Source organism: Achroia grisella, unplaced genomic scaffold, assembly GCF_030625045.1.
Source record: "Achroia grisella isolate CSIRO2021 unplaced genomic scaffold, CSIRO_AGI_Agris_v1 utg39164, whole genome shotgun sequence".
NCBI classification, from domain to species: domain Eukaryota; kingdom Metazoa; phylum Arthropoda; class Insecta; order Lepidoptera; family Pyralidae; genus Achroia; species Achroia grisella.
The window spans coordinates 109,345-121,660 of record NW_026712835.1 but is presented as its reverse complement, the minus strand read 5'-3'; the positions used below and the strand labels follow the sequence as shown (position 1 = coordinate 121,660).

Below are 12,316 nucleotides of genomic sequence, written 5' to 3'. Positions count from 1 at the left end.
ATATAAATGTTTGTGGCGTTACGAATAAAAATGATGAACTGGTAGGTACTTTATATTAATGTCAATTATTTTGAAAGAAGAGTGTCTGTTTAGACACTCCAATTTTATATATGTATAGATTGGTGTAGGCATATATGGTTGAATATTATTCTAGAAACATTTATATGTTAATATTTATAGTGACTTCTGTAATATAATCAAACAAAGCGTTTCGTACAGAGTTATATAGAAAGCGTGAATCTCACAGGCAGGTGCCTACAATAGCTTTGTTATTCTAGGTATGTCTAGCGGTTTACAGTTTTAATGCTAAATCATTTATAATTCAATATATAAGTAACTACCTCAACTGATCGCGGTAGTCCCCAAAGATTCTAAACAATGACCAATACGAGTAGGGTTCCCAAGTCCCAACTTTATGACAAATAGTTGGTTAGGAAAAAATTAAGTATTTTTAATTAATTTCGGATTTCTGTAACACAGTTTTTGTTAGCACGGGATTCTTTATATTGTTATATTTACGGGATGTTAATTGTTAAAACAATTTTGTGAATACTTATAATGGAATGGAATAAATAAATTTTCATAATTATGATTTAAAAAAAAATTCTTTCCTTTTATTACTTCAAAAACGTATTTTTGCGTGCCTATAACATTGAAGCTGTGACAAATATCACAACTCACAATTGACCTCTAACATTTCGTTCAGTAATTATAAATCGTTAATTACCCATAATGAGTATTTCGTTTTACGCATCACACTAAAGGTTGAAAATACTTATAGTATTTTTGCATACTCTATTTGTATGTAAAAGTATCGTTACATAGTTAAAACAAAGTCGCTGTCCTTTCCGTTTCGTCTCATGCTTAAATCTTTAAAACTATGTAACGGATTTTGAAGCGGTTTTTTAAATAGATAGAGTGATTCTAGAGGAAGGTTTATATGTATAATACATACCCGTGCGAATCCGGTGGGAGTAGCTAGTAAAGTATAATTAACAAAAATTAATTAGGACACGTTGTTATGAATTGGGTTGGCAACCCTAAATACAAATGGCCTGCTCTATATTGAACATTACAGTTTATTATTGTCGCCAAATAAGAGTATGATTTGCTATATTTAAAATTAGTAACACTTGAAGGTGTCCACTGTTCGTAATAATGTGTCATTGCGAAAAAGCTCAATGAAATAAAGATTATATATACCAACTTATGCAAGGACGTGTTAACATGTTATCATTATATAGTATAAAACAAAGTCTCTATCTGTACGTTAATAGTTATATAATAATAATAATTGTACTTCCTTTTATACCACGCAAATATGAGGCATAAATGAGTTTAATACTCAAGGACAATCCACACAACGCCATCTAGTCCCAAGCTAAGACAGGCTTATGTTATGAGTACTAGAGAACTGATGTAAATACTTAGATATGATATTTGTTAATAACCGTGAACTCTTACACACATTGATCTGAGTCACTAACTAAGAGAGCTTGTGTTATAGGTAGGTACTATTAACTCTTAGTCGCGAGTTTCGGAGATATGAACTATATTAAAATATATAACAATACTAGCAGATGGAGCCACGCGTTGCTGTGGCTAAGGTTCTTGAATAAAATAATATTGCGACTATAAATTGAGATGTAAGCTATCCTATCTTTGAAGTTGGATCAAATTGCACACAATGTGCAAATCAAATTTGCAATCGGTAGTAGTTTAGGAGTCCATCGACAAACAACGTGACACGTAATTTTTATATACAAAAGATATGTAACTAAATGTAATAAAATTAATCACTGCAAAAATCAATACAACTAAACAGTTTTTAAAACAGTCGAATAAATCTCTCATCGAGCAATTGCAATTTGAACGGTATCTGCTGAACATCTTGCGGTAGGTGGAGTTGTTTCTATTCAAGAAGAACCTGCCTCCTCGGGTCGAGAGGCCGGCGCGGCACAACACCCGAACAGGTGTGGCCTGTCACGCGTTTGTGTGCGAGGATCCAACTCTTATCTTAGTGTCTATGCATGTGTGATAATAATCAGTGTTGCCACTTTATAGTTTCCACTATAATTGGTGCATTTATGCCTTTTGTGGGCAAATTAAACGTAAAATCGGTTGTAACTTTTTTTATCGTTTCGTGACCAATACATTTCGTACGTAAAGCAGCAATGTTTATTATTTATTATTAAGGGTGCTGTACTAAATAATAACTAAACTTCTGACCTAATAGCGATATAAATATGAACATACTAGCTTTTACCCGCGGCTTCGCTCGCATTGAATCAAAAATATTTGATTTTTAGTACCCTATGTTCATTCTAATACCAAGAACATGTGTACAAAATTTCATGTTGATGGATTCAGTAGTTTTTGCATGAAAGGTAACAAACATCCATACTTTCACATTTATAAAATTGCTAGCTACTATCCCGGCTTTGCATTATGTACATGTATTATATATAGGTATATATAATACATGTATATCATATATAAACCGCTTCTCTTGAATCACAAAACCGCTTCATAATCCGTTTGCGTAGTTTAAAGATTTAAGCATACATGAGACGGACAGACAGCGACAGCGACCTTGTTTTTCTATACTATGTAATGAAGGATTAAGGATGTGGTGATTTTTTTTTGTATTTTTCTACTAATGCGTGGTAAGTTTTCACAAATTGTGTTAGCCACACTGTTACCAATATATTCTGAATTCAACAACGCAATAGCAAGAGCGTTGGATGGTGTGCGTGAGGTTTTTATCAGCGGCAACGGACGCTCTGGCCCGTGAGTGGTCGAGCACAGATATATATATTTTATGGTTGAATTTTTCCTATATACATATTTCACTAACATTAAATTTTCCTATTAATATATTGACTTCAGCTGCGATTTGATACAATGAAATGGATGCATCCGCCGCTAACGGTTTACGCTGGCGGGGCACCAGTGGAAGACGATAAAAACACGATGTCAGGACAGTTAGCCCAACGTGACAAATTCACGGGGAATGGCTGTCGCGATGGTTTCCAGGGGGAACCGCGTGGACGTCAACCTGACATGGTACATTGCTAGCAATATGATGAATAGTTCACATTTCTAAGATTCCCTCTGGTGTGAGATTTTTATCAATGGACGCTCTGGCCGGGGGAAACGGAGCACAGATTTTTCAGCCACAGATTATTCAACCACATCTATTACCGTGTGTAGGAGCCTACCTACTTAACGTCCGCTATACTCCACCTAGTGTCACATGAACACAATATCATAAACGAAACTACCTATATTGTGACATATTTACTTCTCTTTGTCATTATACCGAATGGAGGATTTTCTAAAACTTTTTCTAAATAGTTAAAAAATGAGATTGTATATATGTATAAATATGAATTTGAATGTTGATATATTTAAGCTGTTTTTATAATCTCCGTATTCTTATAGGTATGAAAAATTATACCGTAGTGCGGTCCAAAGAAAATTAACTTTTATTAAGTAGTTACAGTAGGTCCAAATGGATCATATACCTAAGAAATCATTACAGATAGAAACATCGATCTAACTGTTTTCTAATTGGTATAAATAAAATAAACAAAATATGAAGTTATATTTTATTAGATATACTTAAAAGATCTTAATATATGTTAATAGTATAAAAATACAAATAAATTCGTTTATATTCACTGTAAAAATGTATAAAATTGTAAAACAGTAAAATTGTAAGTCCTTATTAAATTGTGAGCCGCAGTTGTCAAGTTACTACTAGCGCCATCTAGCGGCAGTAGCGTCACTAAAAATCAACTGATGTAGTTCAAAGTTTAAAAGGTTTACAGGAATTGTTTTTTTGTGAATAAAATGATTAATTGAATTAAAAATATTGAAAATTTAATAATATAATTAAATATTAAAAGTATTAAATTGATACCTAATACATATAGATACCTCCAATTTAAATACTGAAGATTTCATTTCCCGACAAGTGCTACATGCACAAAAATTTCAAATTTATATTTGTACCTTCTTTATTAACATAAATTCTTTTATGAATTTGTTTGTTTCTAAATAGGTATTACGGTACGATTTAGTGTCTAATAAAATATTGTGACAGACATCAGGAATTTGAAATACAAAGTTGTTTAAATCTAAAATATTTATAAGCTAATGAGATTAATGTAGTATAAAAGAGCATATAAATATGCAACAGCGTTCAACAATATCTAATTGTTTAGAAATAGTGTGTAGGTATGTACTACCTATACACGTATGACTATTCAAAGTGCTTAAATTAAGTTTATTTGAATAAATGATTTTCTATTCTTTCTTTTCCTGCAGTCAGAGGCGGATCGTGGATTTGTGGGGCCCTAGGCTAAATCTACTTAAGGACCTACCCCTATTATACTATTCAAATAAAAAATACACCGACCTGAAATTCCCCGTTCCGTTTGATAAACGCGCACTTGCATGTGTTGATTGATCTCAGGGTTGCCAACCTTATGATAGGTTTTTTAACATTCTAGATATTTTTTTAAATTCTAAATATTGTTTCAGTGAGTACTGGTGGCCCTTTGTATCCTCGGGGCCCTGGACTGCAGCCCAAAAAGCCCTTAGGTAAGATCCGCCTCCTGCCTGCAGTACCTACTCGTAGATGTGTAAATATAGTCATTCTAATTATTGATTACAAAATTATTAATAATAATAATACCTACTTATACAATTATATTGAAATTAAAAATTAACCTTACGTTCATTTTTAACAAACGCGCTACTTACTCTATTTAATATCGACACGTAGCGCCATCTATTGGCGAGTAGCGTTCAACTTAAATGTGGAAATTTTATTTGTTAATATTAAATTTTTTTGTATAGTAAATTACAAAAAATAAAAGTGTTTTATAATTAATTATTTATAAATATCCTCACGACTGTTATCACGAATTCGGTAATCAGAGGAGAGGAGCTAAATTCAATTATTACTGTTGCAATAACGTTTAGGTACCTACTTGAAAATATAAGGTGGAATCTTCAACGGTATCTAGTTTGTTTTGATACGTATGTAGGTAACATCTTTTCATTGTCAACCCTAGTGACCTAGCAGTTTAGCACGCAACCTGTTTTAATGGTCGCGGGTTCGACTCTCATACAGTTCAAACATTTGTATTTGAGAAGGCTTATCTGCATCGGTCTGGATGTTTTCTATGTATATTATGTATGTATTTCAAAAACAAATATCTAAATTTTATATCAGTTGTGTCTAGTATATACCCACAAGCTCTGCATATCTTGAGACTAGATAGCGCTGTGTGATTGTTCTGAATCCTTTAGTATTATAGACTACTCGTTTAATTAGGCACTTCAGATATTCCATCTACTTTATGTAGGAACGCAACATCTTATAAATAGGTATGTGCCGACGTACAAATAAATCTATTATTACAATTAAAACGACATACCTACCTATATATACCACAGTTTATATTGTACATATAGGTAGATATATCTACATAGGTAACAGAAGGCATGCTGTAAATGGCTCAATACAGATTAATTATTAGTTTTTAGAGTGCGAAGGCGATTACGGGTTCGTATTTTCTAAAACCAATACCAGGTCTGGCCTCGTCCGGCTGTGTCCGGCGTAGATAACGTGCCATCGCGCCGGACGCCGCCGTCTGCCGAGAACGCACTAATTAATACGTCACTGCTGTTGTTTTTGCTCTTTATTATATTTGATTTACAGCGGCCTCCCGCCACGGGCTTTGTAAACATTATTACGCGGAAAACGAACCGTATACCGAAATAACATGATTCGATTTTGAATTGTTGCCGCCGAGTTTGTTTTTTGAAAATCGAACGCGTCCGAAAGGTATTCACGACATCTGTTTTAATCACCTTCGATGAATTAAATACTTTTTTCTTTTGGCTCGGAATTAAATACTTATCCAATTGTCGAATTTAACAATACGCGCTATGAGCATTTCTGAACAGTTCGAATTACACGAATATTTAAATTTATTGCTGTTCTATTAAAAACCAAAAACAACTGTTCCGTTTCGCAGCCCAAGCAAATCCGATAGTTTGAAATATAAGCTGTGGTATTAATTAGGTGTGCGTAAAATGGAACACAAGGATTAAAATTAAGATATTGACATAATCAAGTTAACTCACTGTGAGATTTTAGCTAAATCAGTATAATTTACTACCAACCATACACCATGCGCTGCTAACGACATTAGGTATACAGTATTCAATATATTGTTTAGGAACATATTGTGTTTTTGTGATCGTTTTAAATAATTCATTAATATTAGTTTACATTCTCTGGCCTCTGGAGATATACTCACGTACACAAAATACGCAGTAATAGTACCTCTACACATAATTTAATTAGAAAAAGTTAACGTTTAAAACACCTCACATCTCTATTAAAACGTTTAGAATATTGTTCTTAAATTAAAATGAAATAAAATTATTCGCAATTTAAATTAGCTTCAGAGTAAGAGCCAATACTTAACAATTCAATTTATTAACCAATCTATTGTTTCAAAATCAAGACGACTTATTATATTTTCCTGCGCCATCACGAAACCAAAAGTTGTTAAGAAAAAGCGCGCTTGTACCACAGATGACAATCAGACGTTTCTGAAGTTGTTCTTCCCACTGATTATGATGATTATCTATATAAAAGTAATTTTATTGTTACAGTCCGTCCGCTGGCCGGCGGCGGGTCGGAGGCAACCGTCCAGAGGAGGAGGGAGCGAGAGGGTCGCCCCCTGGCCCCGGCAGTCCTCACGTGCAGCCAGTGCCGCGGCGCGTACCCCACGCGCGACCAACTCGAGCGACACGAGACCCTCCACTTCGCTAAACACACAGGTGGATACACTCAAATATGTCAGTGCATTGTAATAATAACATGCGGTTATCTGTATACCTAATGATATTTGATACCAAACACATCAACTATAGCAGGTAGCTTTGTATCATTTTCATGTGACCTAGAGATAAACATTATACATAGCCATATCTTTTGCAGTTTACGACTAGGTCACATTTCTGTTTATTGTTCATGATTGACTCTCAAACTGTCCCTCTCGATTTATGTCAATTCCTTCGCAACTGGAAAGGTCAATCGAAAACGACCTTAAAAGTAAATAACACACGAACCAGTTAAAAGTAATCTAGATGTAACACTAATATTAAATAGAAAGTCATAATTCAACTCATTCAAATAAAAATTTAATAGATATATGATTTACATGAGTGAACTTTCCGATCAATAATTAGTGTTTCGTTTTGTCAACAGTCGTGAAGATCTGTCACAAGAGCTTCACAAACGTGTACCGACTACAACGGCACATGATCAGTCACGACGAGAGCGCGACTCTGCGTAAATTCAAATGCAACGATTGCGACAAGGCGTTCAAGTTCAAACATCACCTGAAGGAACACCTGCGAATACACAGCGGCGAGAAACCCTTCGAGTGCGCCAACTGCGGCAAGAAATTCTCCACTCCGCTCCTACTCGAGCCACATGACTTAAGAAATGTCTCGTAATGAATCTCAAAATGGGGCGAATCAAGCCGAACAATCCGGCCCTCAACCCTGAACGGAGTCCTTCGAGAAAGCGCGCCAATGCAATGGTTGCGTCTCAACTCAACAACAATATAGCGCCGAACGGAAACTCGTTCTTACCTATTCTGCCCAAATACAACGAGGCCGCTGCTGCCTTCTTTGCCTCCATGTCGTCTCAAGAGAATAACTTCCATCGGGCGCCCTGGGGCAACCGGGAATGAATCCTTTCTACATGCCACCCGGGATGCCAATGAGTCCTGCGAGTGGAATTACACCTTACAGTTTTCCCACTTCTCTTAGTCAACTTTTCGAGCAATTGGCGTCATCTCAATATCATCAAAGAAAGATAGAGAGCCCAGTTAGCCCAAAGCATGTGGGTACACCTGTCGACCCTGAATATATGATCGAAGAGGTCACTGAAGAAGACGATAAACGCTCCGAAGGGAGCGCAGAGCTCGTCATGGACATAGAAGACGATGAAGCCTTATCCATAAAGAAGGAGCAAGAAGATCGAGATAGTGAATTGAGATCACCCTCTCGAAATTTCGATTCCGTCCCATTAAATAACAATGGCCATCAAGTTAATAACAATAATTCTGGCTATAACACAATATTAGACTCTGTTAATGCATCCGTTACAAAACATTTCTTTAGGGCAAATATGGAAAAGCTTTCTCCTGTTTCTGCAAATGTATGCCCCAGTATAGAATCACCACCAACTCCACACATAATTATTAAGGAAGAGCCTGAAGATAATCGTAGGTGTAGGAAATGCAATGAAGTCTTCTGTAATAAAAGTGATTTATTAGATCACGAGAAAATGGTTTGTGGAGGTTTGTTTAGAAAACATGAGGGTTTGGCAGCTCAAGTTGCCGAAACGGTAGCATTGAACAGATTAGAAGCAGAAGCTCGTGCCTCTATACAAAGCGGAGTGAGTGCAAGTGAAGACGAAGACTTTCTAAGAGAAGATCGCGATGACAAAATTTCTATACATGATAATGATAGAAAAATAAGAGTCCGAACTGCATTAAGTGAAGAGCAACAGGCAGTCTTAAAAGAGCACTACGCAGTAAATCCAAGACCTAACAGGGAAGAGTTTAAGAAGATCGCTCAGCAAATTGGACTCGATAACCGAGTAGTACAAGTTTGGTTTCAGAACAATAGGGCCAGAGTGCGGCGAATGACACAGACTTTAGCCATGTCTGATCAGCCACTCGACTTGTCTACTAAAAAGTCGAGTCCGTCGGTGACGTCGAGTCCGTCACCGTCGCCGCCTTGTAGCATTTCTGTTACACATTCCGATACGGAGGAAGCGGTGAACCTCAGTCAGAAATCATCGCGAAGTACGACGCCACACCGTCCTAACTATTTGAACACTTATCCACATTCCAATTGCTCGTCTTCTTCTCTCACTGACTTTAGGCTGTCTCCTTCACCAGGAGAAACAATGAATGCTCAAAAAAGAGAAAGGTTATTATTACGTAATCTAGCTGTTACGCCAATGATGCCTATGGACAAATTTATTCAATATAATGATATGGCAAATGGTCGATCATCTCTGCTCAACATGCAGATGCCAACGGACATCAGCCGAGCATCGAGTCCGTCGTACGAACGTCCATCCTGGGCAGATGAGTCTCATCCGGCAAACGACTTCGAAGACGATGCGACCGTACTTAAGAAAAGTAAATTGAAGCAGGGTGCCGAGTACAAAGAGGGCGAAGGACAGTTCGTCTGCGACCAGTGCGACAAGACTTTTTTGTGAAACAAAGTTCTCTCGCACGACACAAATATGAACATTCAGGTATATATCTTTAAATTTAACCTATCATCTATTTACAATAAATGTAGGAATGTTTATTCTTTGACACCAATAGTTTATTTAATTTTGGTAATTTTTAATTAAAAACAATGTCATCATATTCGGCAGAAAATTGTTACTAAATTAATTTGGAATATTTAATCTCATAATCTCTGCATGACTCTGCTTATGAGAGCTTACTTATAATTTATTTCGTTACTTACGAGACCAATACCATCATATTTTAAATATTAGCTTTAGCTAGACAATTTACCTAAAGGTTCCTAAAAAATGACGATGGTTCAGAAAATTTTGTTTGTAGTATTAATATATTAAATTTCGTAATTTTTTCATCAACAGGACAACGTCCGTACAAATGCTTGGAGTGTCCGAAGGCATTCAAGCATAAACATCATTTGACAGAGCACAAGCGTCTACACACCGGCGAGAAGCCATTCCAGTGCTGCAAGTGCTTCAAGAAGTTCTCCCACTCCGGCTCGTACAGTCAGCACATGAACCACAGGTTCGCTATATGCAAGCCTTACAGAGACTAGACAGCGCCGGGGCCCTCAAGTGTATTATCACGAAACATTGGAACCAAGTTCTATCGAAACCACGCATGCAATGCCTGTTTCGTGTGATAAATTTCACGTTATCAACAGAGTAGTGAATACCTACAACTGTAATGAATGAGGTGATTCGATTCCATCCGACTCTACTCACGTTGATAACAACTTTACCTCATAGAGTGTTGTTAATGAACGAACAAATACGAGCTGCTGCATAATAATACTCATAATAACAAAGTATTCGTCGCCCGGTATTTTCGTTTCCAAGTTAATTAAGGCCATTGCTCAATGCCATTTATTATATGTAAGAAAACAATTTTGATTCCCTATTTATGATATTGTATAGTGCCAAATGATACCAAAAACAAGTGCCAATGCTATTATTTTATTATAATATTTAAATTTAATTAAGTTTCGTGTAATGGAATCCCAAAGGCCGGTACCTGTAGTATAATACTCTTCAAAAATAGATGTTACGAATATTTTTGTATAGTGTCCATGTAATTAAGATATGAAAACGGCGCCATTGATAAATTAAAGTTTATTTTTTTATTTTATAAATTTATTAATATGTATTGCAATTGCAACTGTCTTTGTAATCATGTTGGGTTGTAGTGTACTTACTTACAATGTATGCAATGAAGTGATATAGTGATGGGCATCCGTTGTTTCTACGTCAATCATGCTATTTTCTCTCTGCGCATCGCAATTCTTTACTGCGTCTTTGACATTGGTTCCATAAACAATTCTTCGTATACCTACGCGTTTTATATCATTACAAATTTATATATTATTGAAACCATCACTAATTATCGTCGCTGTATAACATTTAGTAACTACATGTACCCATTGAATTATATTGGTGTGCATTCTACTTGTTTAGCACAAACATCATCCACTACATATTCTGACACACCAAGTGCTTCCCGGCTCCGAGCTTTATTTCTAAAACAGCATCAGTATTTTTGTCTTAAAATATAAATAGATATCTTCTATATATATATAAATGTCGACGCTATGCCATAAACGTTCCTAGTCGTCAGCTGTTTCCATAATTAAAGTATTGCTTATTCAAATTAGGACGTTGATGGAAGGCGCGACAGTACGTGTAGTTCCAACTTTTTAGATTTCTTTAAATTTTATCGTATGTTGTTGAGACATTCAAAATTGGATAACAATAAAGCGGGCCTGGTGGACGGGCCTGCGCAAGCTTGTCGTATTGTAATGATAAGTGTTTAGATAGTTACAATAATACTTAAGGTAAAAGCATTCCATATTACTCCTATGGGATCTCTCATATGTTTAAAACTTTTGCGGTTAGTCCAAAGATTAGTGTAAGTTGTATATAGAGTAAATGTAAATAGTGTACGCTATTATATGTAAATATGATTACATACGTTAATTGTAATGTAACAATGCATAGTGTATGAACGCGTTACACGACGAATATGTGACAATAATGTGCATCTGTTTAATGAACACGGTAACAATAAGATGTTTTACAATATATGTAACATAAACCTATATGTGTAGTCCTAAAGTTCCATGAGCGTTGTTTGTATTTATATCCTTGTGATTTGTCATTACTAATGTGCAAACTTATTAATAGGTAATTCAATTCGCCTTTAAGAAATGCAGTTTATATAGTTCAGGTACCTATTCCGTGTTACATATTTAATAAGTACTTAATTTGTATTTGTCAGTCTAATAGAATAACAGCTTAGATTATATATGTAAAGCAACAGTCGCCGCTCATCATCATATAGGTACCTGCATGCCTCGTTGTGGGTGGTCGCCCGCACACCTAACTTCATTAACACATTTACTACAGTATATATGATAGAACAGAAAGTTCCTAAGTGAAAATACATTAAGAGATATATAATTATTTCTATATTTTGTAATTGTAAGTAGATAAAATTAATTTTTAAAGGTTTCTAATCAACGAATTACCTAACTTATTGAGAACAGTGTGTAACTACGTGATTTTCATTAGTATACCATAGTTTCATCTGTAAAGGCAGGCATACAGTATTCAAGTGCGGGTCAGTCAACAGTACAAAGTCATGGTGGTGTAGTCATACCTTTTAGGTATACATCCACGCTATCTTTAACTTACACCACAATGTATATAGGTCATAGGTCATAACACTTCTAACAGTATTGTTTGGGCCCAAATGGCTAAGAATAAGACCACAAGTGATTGCCACACAACTGCACCTACTAATAAATTAATAACGTATTAATCAACCTGTTCGAACTGTTACATATTTTAATATTATTATTTTAATATAAGTGACTTCCAAATTGTCATCGGTGGGCTAGATAAACCAAAGATTACTTACATTATTGCGTGATGCGGAACCCTGTAATATATAAA

General features: G+C 35.5%; 1 pseudogene; it reads left to right on the top strand.

Annotated features, from left to right (window-relative positions):
* Positions 1–6,699: 6,699 nt before the first annotated feature.
* Positions 6,700–11,598, top strand: LOC131844074 (zinc finger protein 1-like; annotated as a pseudogene).
* The last annotated feature ends 718 nt before the right edge of the window (positions 11,599–12,316 follow it).